This window comes from Halyomorpha halys, unplaced genomic scaffold (assembly GCF_000696795.3).
Source record: "Halyomorpha halys isolate HHAL.00 unplaced genomic scaffold, Hhal_1.1 Scaffold345.1, whole genome shotgun sequence".
Classification (NCBI taxonomy): domain Eukaryota; kingdom Metazoa; phylum Arthropoda; class Insecta; order Hemiptera; family Pentatomidae; genus Halyomorpha; species Halyomorpha halys.
The window spans coordinates 135,102-146,958 of NW_027114287.1; the positions used below are offsets into that span (position 1 = coordinate 135,102).

Consider the following 11,857-nt stretch of genomic DNA (forward strand, 5'->3'; position numbering starts at 1 on the left):
AACAGGTAACCTTAAAATACCAAAGGTAGTAAAAGGTAAGACACAACACGAATTACTTTTCTTTCTTGCACAGTAATGCACTACTAATTCACATTTTATTTCTGTTTTTAGAGGGTTCGGGAAAAAAAAAAAAAAAAAAAATGAGATGAGAAACGAAACGAGAAGCCTATATCTGCTCGCTTCACCGCAACTTTCACTTGCGCCTGAAACTACTGATCTACAAAGCAATTATCAGACCAACTCTGCTCCATGGTGCTCTTTTAATGAGACATCTCTACAAAACTAAATTAAACAGACTGAAGAGTTTCCCGGGATCTGTTCTTCGAAGAATCGTCAGGGGAACCAAGCCTCAGAGGGCCAAGAACTGTGTGATCTGTGAAGAGCTCCAACTCCACAGTGTGTTGGAGTTCATAAGCTGACGACACATCAAACTTTTTTGATAGGTTGAAGGCCTGCTCTAACACTCTGTTTCGTGAAATTACCCCTCCACCATGACTTGGGAGGTGGCAGTGCACTGTCCCTTTAGTTGACGTCCTCGACGAGGGAAGGACTTTGGACTCGACAGTCTGCAGTCGTTACACTGACACCTAACCAGCGGAAGGTCCCTCCCCGTTCCAATAATCCACCGGCGTTAACTCCATGATTTTGACTACCTTGATTGGACCCTGCGACCAACCTTAAAATGCCACAAGGCAATCCAAGGCAGTAGTATGCTAGTATACACTTGTCATTTGTATGTATGTATTATATGAATTTAATAATAAAGGAGGTTACGAAAAAAAAGTGAGATGAGTTCCACCGCTGGAACTGGTTTTTTACACTAGTAGAGAGAGAGAGAAATACTTTATTCATCTATGCTGCCTAAATATATCAGGTTGCTATCTCACACAGCATACTTATCAATTCGTAATCGGACATATATAAATTACACATACATGGTATAATAACATATATAATGAAAACATTTTTTTTTCCCCTACAGTTTCCTTTTACAATAACTTTTGGTCTATACACCAAATACAAATGGTTCAATTCATTCCTTTTTTCTTTCCCATTTCTGCTCCTCCAATTTCACCATTTCACAATTTTTTAATTCACTCGATTAACAAATTCACTATTAGACGGCAATGTGAGATCAGACCATCATTTATAGTCACAGCAGTAGATCAGTTTACCAAAAATAAACAAATAGATACATTTTACGATAATAAGACTAACACATAGATTCAAAGGAAAATATAATAAAAGGGCGGTTACAGGGAACACTTGAATGGATAAATAAGTTTAAAAAAAAAATAGTACTAATAAAATAAAATAATTTAATGAATAAATAAGTTAAAACACACAACTAGAGAGGTCAACATATTAAAATAAATAAATAAAACAATGATTAATATCCGAGCTAATTCCCATGCAGGTGATGGTGTATGATCCCCAGGGAGTACAAAATAATATTTTCCGCCAAGATCTCAATATCCCCAATGCTAACACCTAGGCCTTCTAAGAAGCTCCTTGTTCTATCTGGTATTGTTCCACAAGATCCAAACCAGAGGCCTCTCACGGTGAACTCTCTCTCTCCGAAGGTTTCGCGGAATTTTTCCTTAAAGAAAGGGACGTTACTTCGTCATTACTTTCAAATCTTACCGTCAGATCCAAGACCAGAGCCGTGCCTCCGACTTTTGTAAACGCGACAATATCGGCATATCTTTATAAAATTTAATCTAAAACTAAATAAAAAATTGTTTTTATAATGCTAGTTCGGATTACAGGAGTGTTGGGAGTGCCGAAGTTCTGGTTACGTAAGTAAAAATTGAACGTTTTAGAACATTATGAGGCGTAGATAGTTGACCGTAGATTAATGATTGGAGAAGTTTGTCGGGGGGTGCGGTCAGCAAAGAACAACATAAATAAACAAAACCATATATTTTTTTTTTTTATTAAAAAAAAAAGGCTTACAGTTGTAAGCCTACCTTCTTCGCCACAACCCCTGATGAAGACCTGAAACTCAGGTTGAAACGTCGGCATAAAATAATTTTTTTTTAAATTTATTTATTTATTGATATTTACAACTGTATAAAAAAAATACAACAAGCAAAATTTGATCATAATGACATAATGATATGAAACAGGATGTAGAGAAACTACCCAGTAGTAGAACTCTAAAAACATTTTACAATATAAGGTCACAAGGCCATCTTCTTTTCAGGCGCCTCGGAGGATTGCCAGGAATGGAAGAGGAAGCAAGGTTAGAAACTAGTGGGTTTGGGTGGTTAGCGAGTTTATTATGGAAGGAATAATATCGGGGTTCGGGCTAGATCGGTTACATAAGGAACATCATAAAATAAATAAATATGGTTTTGTTTATTTATGTTGTTCTTTGCTGACCGCACCCCCCGACAAACTTCTCCAATAGTTTTAGAACATTGTTCAATAGTACTTGTATTTGTTGTGTTGCTGTTAAGTTGTTATTTCAATGAGTCGCGAGAGGGGCCGGTCGATCTTGTGGGCTGCTATCAGTACTGATGGAGAGTTGGCAGTGCTAGCATTCCGTAGCCTCCACTCGATAGCCGATAGATAATTCGATATTTATCTTATCGTACATCGATTAGTAATTACAGTGCTCTTATAATAAGATAACGCTCTTATTTTCATCTGATCCATTGGGCAGCTTAAACTTGGAAAGAATCTTCTGCTTTAGTAAGTTGTTGTTGTTTTTTTATCTTTTAAGTATAAAGTGTATTGTAATATCGTAATTATATTTTCAATTTTGGACTCGAATGAATTATTTAATTTGTATGTGTTTACAATTTAAATAAAAATTACTGATCCTCCCAAAATATTCGCCTAATTCAGTACATAAAAATGAATATTTGTTCGTTTTTTATACTGTTTATCCGATCTTGCTAAATCCTCATGATTTTTTCGGTAAAAATTTATGCTGTTCTGTTTTTTTTTCTTTTAAAAAAATATTATCAAAATTAATCATTTTTCGCGCGTGGCTCAAAAAGTATAAATTTTTTTCATGTTTATTATACGCCAATAAATTTATCTCTATCTGAATAATAAGAAAATAATATTACTGATTCTATTAAATCATTTTTTATTCTCTAAAATTATAAAAGCATAATGAGAAATTTTAGTAAAGTAAGGTAAACAATTTTTTTATTACGAAAAAGCAAATCATATTCACCTTTAGCGCCGTCAAAGACCCTCAAATACCATTTTTCATAGAACCTTGATTTGTTTGGAAGACTTTTTTTTTTTTTCAATTACGGTGACCATTGTATATATAATCGTTGATAATTCTTCTGCAATTTATTCAATTCCTACATTAATACAACCATTGGAAAGCTGAATGTCTTCTCTTTTAACCTCCTTTAACATTTGGTTTCAAATAAAAAAGAACTTTTCGAACGTTATATTTTATATCTCCAGTTCTATTGATTAGATCCGATTTTGACTTTAGGTTCAGTTTATCCCATAGCACAGCCCTTGAAGAATGGTGTCGTAATTAGAGGAATATTAAGCTAAATTCCAATAAATCAAATCACCTTTACCCTTCGTCGTAAACCTACCGACTGCCCTACAGTTTCATTTAATAATGTTACTCTTATCGCTGTCGAACTGATCCGCTATCTTGGACTTCACCCGACAAACGATTAACCTGGAATTCTCACAAAAGACTGAAAAGACAGGAAACTGCACGTCGATTTAGCACTTACTAGACAAACGGTGGTCTGAATGGACCAATTTACGTGTTTTTCAAAATGTCCCCTGTTCTCAAGAAAGGTTTTAATGCTAATGAAATCTCCGACTTCTCTGGTAGGAACAATTTAAGAACAAAATTGAACGTTTTTGGTGCGTAGCTCAATTTTTTTTTTTTGCTGTTGACTAAAATTTCAACAAATAAAAAAAACATTCTGTGGAGAATATGACCGGGTTCAGAGAAACATAAAAATTAAAAGAAAAACTATTTTATATTCATATATGTATATATCATATAGTAGTTGACCGTAAAAATTGATATATAAGATGGTCAGGGTTGCGGTCAAAAGAGAAACAAAAATAGTTTACAACTATTTATTTTCCGAAGTTTCGCCCCTTTTTCAAGTTGAACAGACTACCGTTTGCTTTGAACAGCCCTGATGAAGCCCTGCAAAGTGGGGCGAAACGTCGGAAAATAAATAGTTGTAAACTATTTTTGTTTCTCTTTTGACCGCAACCCTGACCATCTTCTTATATATATTTTATATTCAATTCATTGTTATGCATATTTCTTAATTTGTTAGTTTATTTATTTTCTTTTAATTTTTATGTTTCTCTGAATGATGATTGTTATCTGTTTTTGTTTTTTAGCCCTGATTGATTTAAATTCAGGTTGAAATGTCGGCGCGAATAAATAATTTTTTGCTTATTTGTGTTTTTTTGTTGCCCACAGTCACCGACCATCTTCTCCACAGATTGTTTTTCTGATATGATGGGAATTTAATCAACAACCACCCCCCCAAAAAAAAAAAAAAAAAAATTGAGGCACCAAAACCGATTAATTTTTTTGATAATTTTTATGGGATTTCAGTACATATTTTATGGTATGTTGCTTCTTAAAAAGTTATATCTTTAGAACTATTTCACGTATATAGTTAATTAAGGCTCATATTTTAGCAAGTTTACTCAACTTTAAATGATGTTCTATTAGGTTTTATAGTGTTGTTGATAATTTTAAAGATATGGAGCTCCGAAAGAAACCGGATCTTCGTCCATCCTCTTCACATTTTAATCTACGGTCAACCACCAACATTCCATTAAAAAAAACAAATCATTGAAATCGGACGATTATTAGAAAATATACGGTGTTGAACTTTTCAATCATATTTTTGAAATATGGAATTTTGACAGGTATTATGGGAATTTTATACTTTATATTATAACTTGAAGGCTATGTATTCCCGACTTTTCTAGAAGCTCATTTAAGAGATAATGTATTATCTTTTTATAATGAGGTGAAGATAGTTAGCCGTAGATAATAGAAATAGTCAGGGGGTGTGGTCAGTAGTCGGCGGTAACCTATACATGTATAGTTATGTACATTTCCAAATTTTTTAGTATATTATTTGTTTTGTTTTTATGTATTTCTAATTGATGGTTGTTATCTTCTTTTTTTTAAATTATATTATTTCAAAATTTTTTGAGACAAGGTAATTATATATTAAATAAAACCAAAAATTGTATCCAATTCTGTCTCAACACTTTATTTCTCACTAGTCCAACGTTTCGGCCATTCCAGCCATCTTCAAGGACATCTTCAATACAAAACTCCTCCTCACATTAATTCACAATTTTTATTGCAGGCTATTCTGGCCAGGTCATTTTCTTCATTCTAATTTCAAACCTATTTATTTAAAATTTAAAACCATTAACTTTTATTTTTCTCTATAAAATTATCAACAATATAAAATACACCACCATATAACAAACTGTAAGAATAGCCTGCAATAAAAATTGTGAATTAATGTGAGGAGGAGTTTTGTATTGAAGATGCCCTTGAAGATGGCTGGAATGGCCGAAACGTTGGACTAGTGAGAAATAAAGTGTTGAGACAGAATTGGATACAATTTTTGGTTTTATTTAATAAATTCTTTTTTTTTTGTTCTATAGCGCTGTCGAAACGTAGGCACAAATAAATAATTTTTGTTTATTTGTGTTTTTCTGCTGACAGCACTCCACGACCATCTCCTCTTATTATCTTTTTAGATCATGCATGTACCAATACTACCAATGAGATAACAAACATTTCTCCTATTACGATTTCATGGAAAATGGTGATAAAAGTTAGTAGACACACCACATATTTTATCATTGTTTATTTATTGGCGCAGTAAAACCTTTTGATTGTTTTAAAGGAAACCTCTATTTGTAGGACGATTTTAACTGTACGGCACTGTCGCATATGAAAATAATGTGTTTAAAACCTCTTTTTTTTAGGAACCCTCTAGAAAGGGAATTTGGGCAATGAAAATTAAAGGAAAATGAAATAATAAATAATGAGGTGTAGGTAGTTGACTGTAGATTACTGATTGGAGAAGATGGTCGAGGGGGGGGGAGGGGTGCGGTCAGCAAAGAAAAACGTAAATAAACAAAAAGTTTCAGGTCGTCATCAGGGAGTCAGCGAGGGTGTGGGCTAAAAACTTTTTTTAATAAGTAAAAACTATTAGAGTTTTTAGCCCAAACCTTCGCTGACTCCCTGATAAAGACCTGAAACTCAGGTCGAAACGTCGGCATAAATAAATATTTTTTTTGTTTATTTATGTTTTTCTTTGCTGACCACACCCCTGATCATCTTCTCCAATGAAATAATAAATAGTTTATTATTCTGGTACTAGGCCTCTTTAGAACAATTATAAGGTAATTTTAATTTTATAATAACATACATTGACATAAATGGCCCCACTTAATTAAAACTTATAATGGAAGAGGCTAGTTAACCGTACGAAGTAGATCGTGGGAAAATAGTCCGAGTGGCGGTCAATAAAGGGATCAAAGTAGTAAAAAAAAACTATTTATTTCTATTCAACGTTTCAACCCACTTTCCAGTGTTTCTTTAGGGCTGTCAGATTGATTTAATGACAGCCCTGACGAAGCCCTTCAAAGTGGGGCGAAACGTTGGTTAACAATAAATAGTATTCTTTTACAATTATGATAACTTCATTGACCGCCACCCGGACTATTTTCCTAAAGTAACACTTATATTAATATTTTATGTAAATAATTTTAAATACAGAGAATAAGAAAAAAAATAATAAATTAAAAAACTAACCGACTGAATACGTAAAAACCAAACAAAAATTTAGTTAAAAATTATCTGTACTAATATAATATTGGATTAGATTAGTGAAGTAAAAGGTAGTTAAATAGAAGGGTTTTAAACGAGGGAAGGGCGGGTACATGACGTATGTTAGAGGGAATGGAGATCCGCTGAGAAACAGCTCAGGTAAAAAAGGATTTGTCAAAAACAGCAGTTAGGTGAGGTGGAGGATAGATGTCTATTTAACGGGATTGGACTGAGAATTGGAATTGTAGTTTTTAAAAAAAATTTTGTTATCATTTTATATATTTAAAAATATTGTTTTCTTATTGAAAACAATAAGAAAAAAAATCCTTTTGTAAATAATAACCTTGAAATCTCTGCAAGGCAAAAAAAAAAAATATATATATATGAAAAATTGGAACGAGCATCTGTCCATTTTTTAGGAGTAGAATCCCCGAAGAAAAAAATTAATAGAAATCATTTACCTCTTTACCATTTCGTTCCTTTGTCAGTTCTTCAGTAACACATGTTATTGGTAATACGAGGGTGTTTTGAAAAGTTCTCGGAATGTACTAGAAAGAAGTGTCAGACCTCGGTGGAACTGCTTTTATTTTTCAACATAGTCTCCCTGTAGACTGATGCATTTGGGCCAGCAATGTTCCATGATGAGATTCCTCCAGGCCTGCAAAATACCTCTCCAATTCGGCTGTCAGTTCTTCCGTTATAGGATATCTCCTCCTAGGAAAATTTTCAGCTCGGGGAAGAGATGAAAGTCTGATAGTGCCAAATCAGGTGAAAAAGGTGGATGTGGCAACAATTCGTACCTCAGTTCATGAATTTTTGCCATGGCAATAGCTCTTGTGTACGGACGGGCGTTGTCTTGATGAAAAATGACTTTTTGCCTTGCCAAACCATGCTTTTTTTCGCGTATCTTTTCCTGTAGTTTGTCTAGGAGGTTTGCGTAGTATTGCCCCGTAATTGTTTGGCCAGTAGGAAGATAATCTATCAGCAAGAAGCAGAAAACTGAGGCCATGACCTATCCGGCCGAACGTATTGCTTTTGCTTTCTTTGGTGATGGTGACTCAGCATGTCCCCACTGCTTTGACTGCTGTTTAGCCTCTGGGGTGTAGTAGTGAACCCAAGTTTTATCTGTAGTCACAAACCGGCGCAAAACGTCTGGTCGGTTGCGCTAAAAACGGGCCAGATTTTGTTGGACACTTCCAATCTTGTGCGTTTATGGTCCAATGTCAAGAGCCGCGGCACCCATCTTGCGGATAACTTTTTCATTTCCAATTCATCTGTTAAAATGTGATATACCCGTTCAGATGGTATTGCTACAGCTTCAGTAATCTCACGCACTTTCAGTCGACGATCCTTCACGACCTTTCTGTCAATTCTGGGGCCGTAGCACTTTTTGGCCGTCCACTAAGAGGATCATCATCTAAGCTCTCCCGACCAAATTTAAACTCGCTGGTCCACTTGACAAAAGTTGAATAAGAAGGAACAGAGTCCCCCAGTGTGTTCTGAAAGTCGCCATGAATTTCCTTTGCTTTCATACCTTTCTTTACAAAGTACTTAATCACTGCTCGAATCTCAGTTTTTTTCCATTGTCACAAATCACTACTCATAAAACAACAACAAAGAGTCGTCACTAACACTCACGCCACGTGTTCACTCACAAAGGATGTGTGATTATTGCGCGGAAACCTCGTTGCTCTAGCACTATCTAGCGGTGATTTCGAGAACTTTTCAAACCACCCTCGTACTTGGGAACTGGCTGCACTTTGGAATGTTGCACGTCCAACGATTTAAACGTCCGTAAGATGAAGTTTTGAACACTTGACATTGTCTTTAATATGGCTATTAGAATTACCAAAAAAATATTGTATATTCAAAAGCAATTTTTGTTTCCAATTCATGATAATATTCTATATATAAATGTTTAATTTTAAATTAACATAATAATTGATATCAAGCTTTTAATTGTGTTCATTCAATCTATATTCACCCTCAAATCTAGCTTGAAAAATGTAATTTGTTTCTTAATGACCTAAGCAGTCTGACAAAATAATTGATTTATGGTTAATTGTCCATGCATGCGTACATAAAATACCTACATACTTCCTATTTCATATATATATTTTTAAATACTCTGATATATTCCGCATATATAATTGGTTCATCGTCATCGGTTTCAAGTACCTTCCTGAGTCTCTTCCTTACGGCCTCTACTCTACCTCAATCATCAACCCATTCAATTCCACACCTCAGTGAGAAACTTTGGATGTTTGATCACCTATCATGGAATGACTATGTTTTCTAAATTATCGGAATATCGGCTCTCCTTAAACACTTCATAAGACTCCGTGATTCTATAAGACGCTCCTCCCCATTCATTAACCACATTTAAACATAAATTATTTCTCCTACTCCTCATATTCGAACAAATATACGACTACAAATTTCGACTTCTTTTGTATTCGTTGATGTGAAAATACAGGGTCGTCCGTAGCTTATGTTGAGGCGCAGATATTTGCCACCCGGGATCTTTGCGGCGACGGTTCGAATCAGGCCTGAGGTGTCGACTTTTTTCATTGCTGTGGCGGTACAACGTAATGAACGCTTGACCCCCCCACCATGGTTAGAACAGGTTATCTCTACATAACCCCCCCTCTTCCCAACCTCCTCCTGTTTGTCAAAAATGACTAAGAAGGAGGCCACAAAAATAAAGTAAATAATAGTCGAGTACAAAATTATTGGAAAAAATATTTATCCAATAGTTTGTTTTTTTTAAATCGCTTATTTCGTACATTTCTAATATATGAAGGTCCCTTTACATACTATCAGATGAGTAAAATACCGAAAGATCGTCGATTTTAAGATCGCAACAATCGAGTATCGATTTATTTTAGCTTTTGCGATTTATAATATATTAGGGTTACTTTTTCACTTATGGTTCTGCCGTGCCCTCCCTTGCCAAATTTTCTTGAAGGACAGCGAACGATAATTGGTTTATATAATGCAATTAACGTTGCCTTGAACATGGATTTCAATTTGTTGCCTCTTAGCAAACACTCATATAGTTCTAAAATAATCGTTATCGGTTGTCGCTTGAAGGAGCTAAAGCAATACAAATAATTTGGGAACAGTTACTTCTTAAATAAGTTGCTTCGTTTTGTATAAACTGATATACATGAAAACTATGTATAATTACTAGTCATAATTGATAAGTCTTCCAAGTATAGTTAGGGGGAATAAAAAATGGCTGCTGTTTCAAAACGGTAAAAAAATAATTTTTTATTTGGAGCCCCATATCGTTAAAACTACCTACAGCACTATAAAACCAAATAGAACATCATTTAATGTAAAGTAAATGTACTACAATATGAGCCCTAACAGAGCTCTTTACGTTCAATAGTTCTACAAATAAAGTTTTATGAAAAGTAATGTTTCATAAAAATGTACTGAAAAATCAGTTAATGTAGCTTCTTTAATTGTGCCAACGTTTCGGCTAGAGTTTCTAGCCTTCATCAGGGCTGAGAATAGAACACGATAACAAACCAATAAGTATAGAAAATAAAAAATAAGAAAATGTAAACAGAATGACATAAAGTGAATAATTTTACAGAATAGAAAACATTTTCAACACGCTCAAAAAATCGTTGTATTTTTGGCAAAGATTTGTATGCAATGATATTTTAATATTGAGCATAGATATTTAAAATCATCGATGTTTTTTTAGTCGTAATTTATCTTTATTACGTCGTTAGCGTGATGGTTGGAGGTACTTTTCCCACCACATTGTTGATAGGACATTGTTTATACTAAAAATTTTTTGTTTTCATTTAGTTATTTTTGGAAAAAAAAAAAAAGAAGGTAAAATTGGGACAAACGTGAAACATCGATGTCACATCTCTACAGTATACCACTTGGTGTTTACTTTTCAAGCTAACAGGTTTGTTTTATTCTTTTTGTTTCCCCCTATCTTTATTTTTTAAAAAATTGATATGTTGGTGGTCGGCAAAGTTTCATATGCGAATATCATAAAAACTACTTACCACACGGACGAAGAAAACGTTATAAACTAGTTTGTAATATATTAAACTATCTTTAATTGAAGATCACTAATTCCATCCTCAACCTTGGTGTGACTCTAGATCGTCATCTGACCTCCAATCATGCCAAGAAGCTGGCATGCTCAAGTCGGCCCGACTTAAAACGTATAGGATGCACCATCTGCTCACTTCACAGCAGCTTTCACTGCACCTGAAACTACAGATCTACAAAGCAATTATCAGACCAACTCTGCTCCATGGTGCACTTTTAATGAGACATCTCTACAAAACTAAATTAAACAGACTGAAGAGTTTCCCGGGATCTGTTCTTCGAAGAATCGTCAGGAGAACCAAGCCAGAGGGCCAAGAACAGTGTCATCTGTGAAGAGCTCCAACTTCCCACTGTGTCGGAGTTCATTCTCTTACCCTCTGTTTCGTGAAATTACCCTCCACCATGACCTGGGAGGTGGGAGTGCACTGTCCCCTTAGTTGACGTCCTCGACGAGGGAAGGACTTTGGACTCTACAGTCCAAAGTCGTTACACTCACACCTAACAAAAAACTTTATCTCGTGAATTATTGAACGTAAAAAGCTTTCTTAGGGCTAATGTTTTTAGAAAATTTAATATTTTTTAAATGGTGTTCTATTAAGTTTTCGAATGTTAGTAGTTTTAACGAAATGGAATTATGAATGAAAAATTAATTTTATTTAACATTATGACATAGCTTCCATTTTATGTTTCCACTACCTATACTTGGCAGACTCATCAATTTTACTGCTAACTATACGTAGTTTTTATTAAAGTAATAAAAATTTGGGTTTAAATAACTGCAATTCTTATCGGTTCCAAGCGCCTCCTTCATACCCTCCCTTACTATCCTCTACTATTCCTTAACAACCAACCGATTTACTTATATCCTACAATAAAAAACCTTGGTGTCATCTTTGATCAACATCTCTCCTGGAATAACCATATTTCCCAAATCACACGCAAATC

The 11,857-nt window shown here is 34.5% G+C and overlaps 1 protein-coding gene across 1 annotated transcript in view; it reads left to right on the forward strand.

The window, feature by feature from the left end:
• The first annotated feature begins 2,530 nt into the window (after positions 1 to 2,530).
• The window catches only part of LOC106681530 (regucalcin), a 28,573-nt gene continuing 19,246 nt past the window's right edge, over positions 2,531 to 11,857 (forward strand). Inside the window, exon 1 of the mRNA XM_067051494.1 lies at positions 2,531 to 2,697. The gene's annotated coding sequence lies outside the window, so the exon portion shown is untranslated. The remainder of the gene's footprint in view (positions 2,698 to 11,857) is intronic.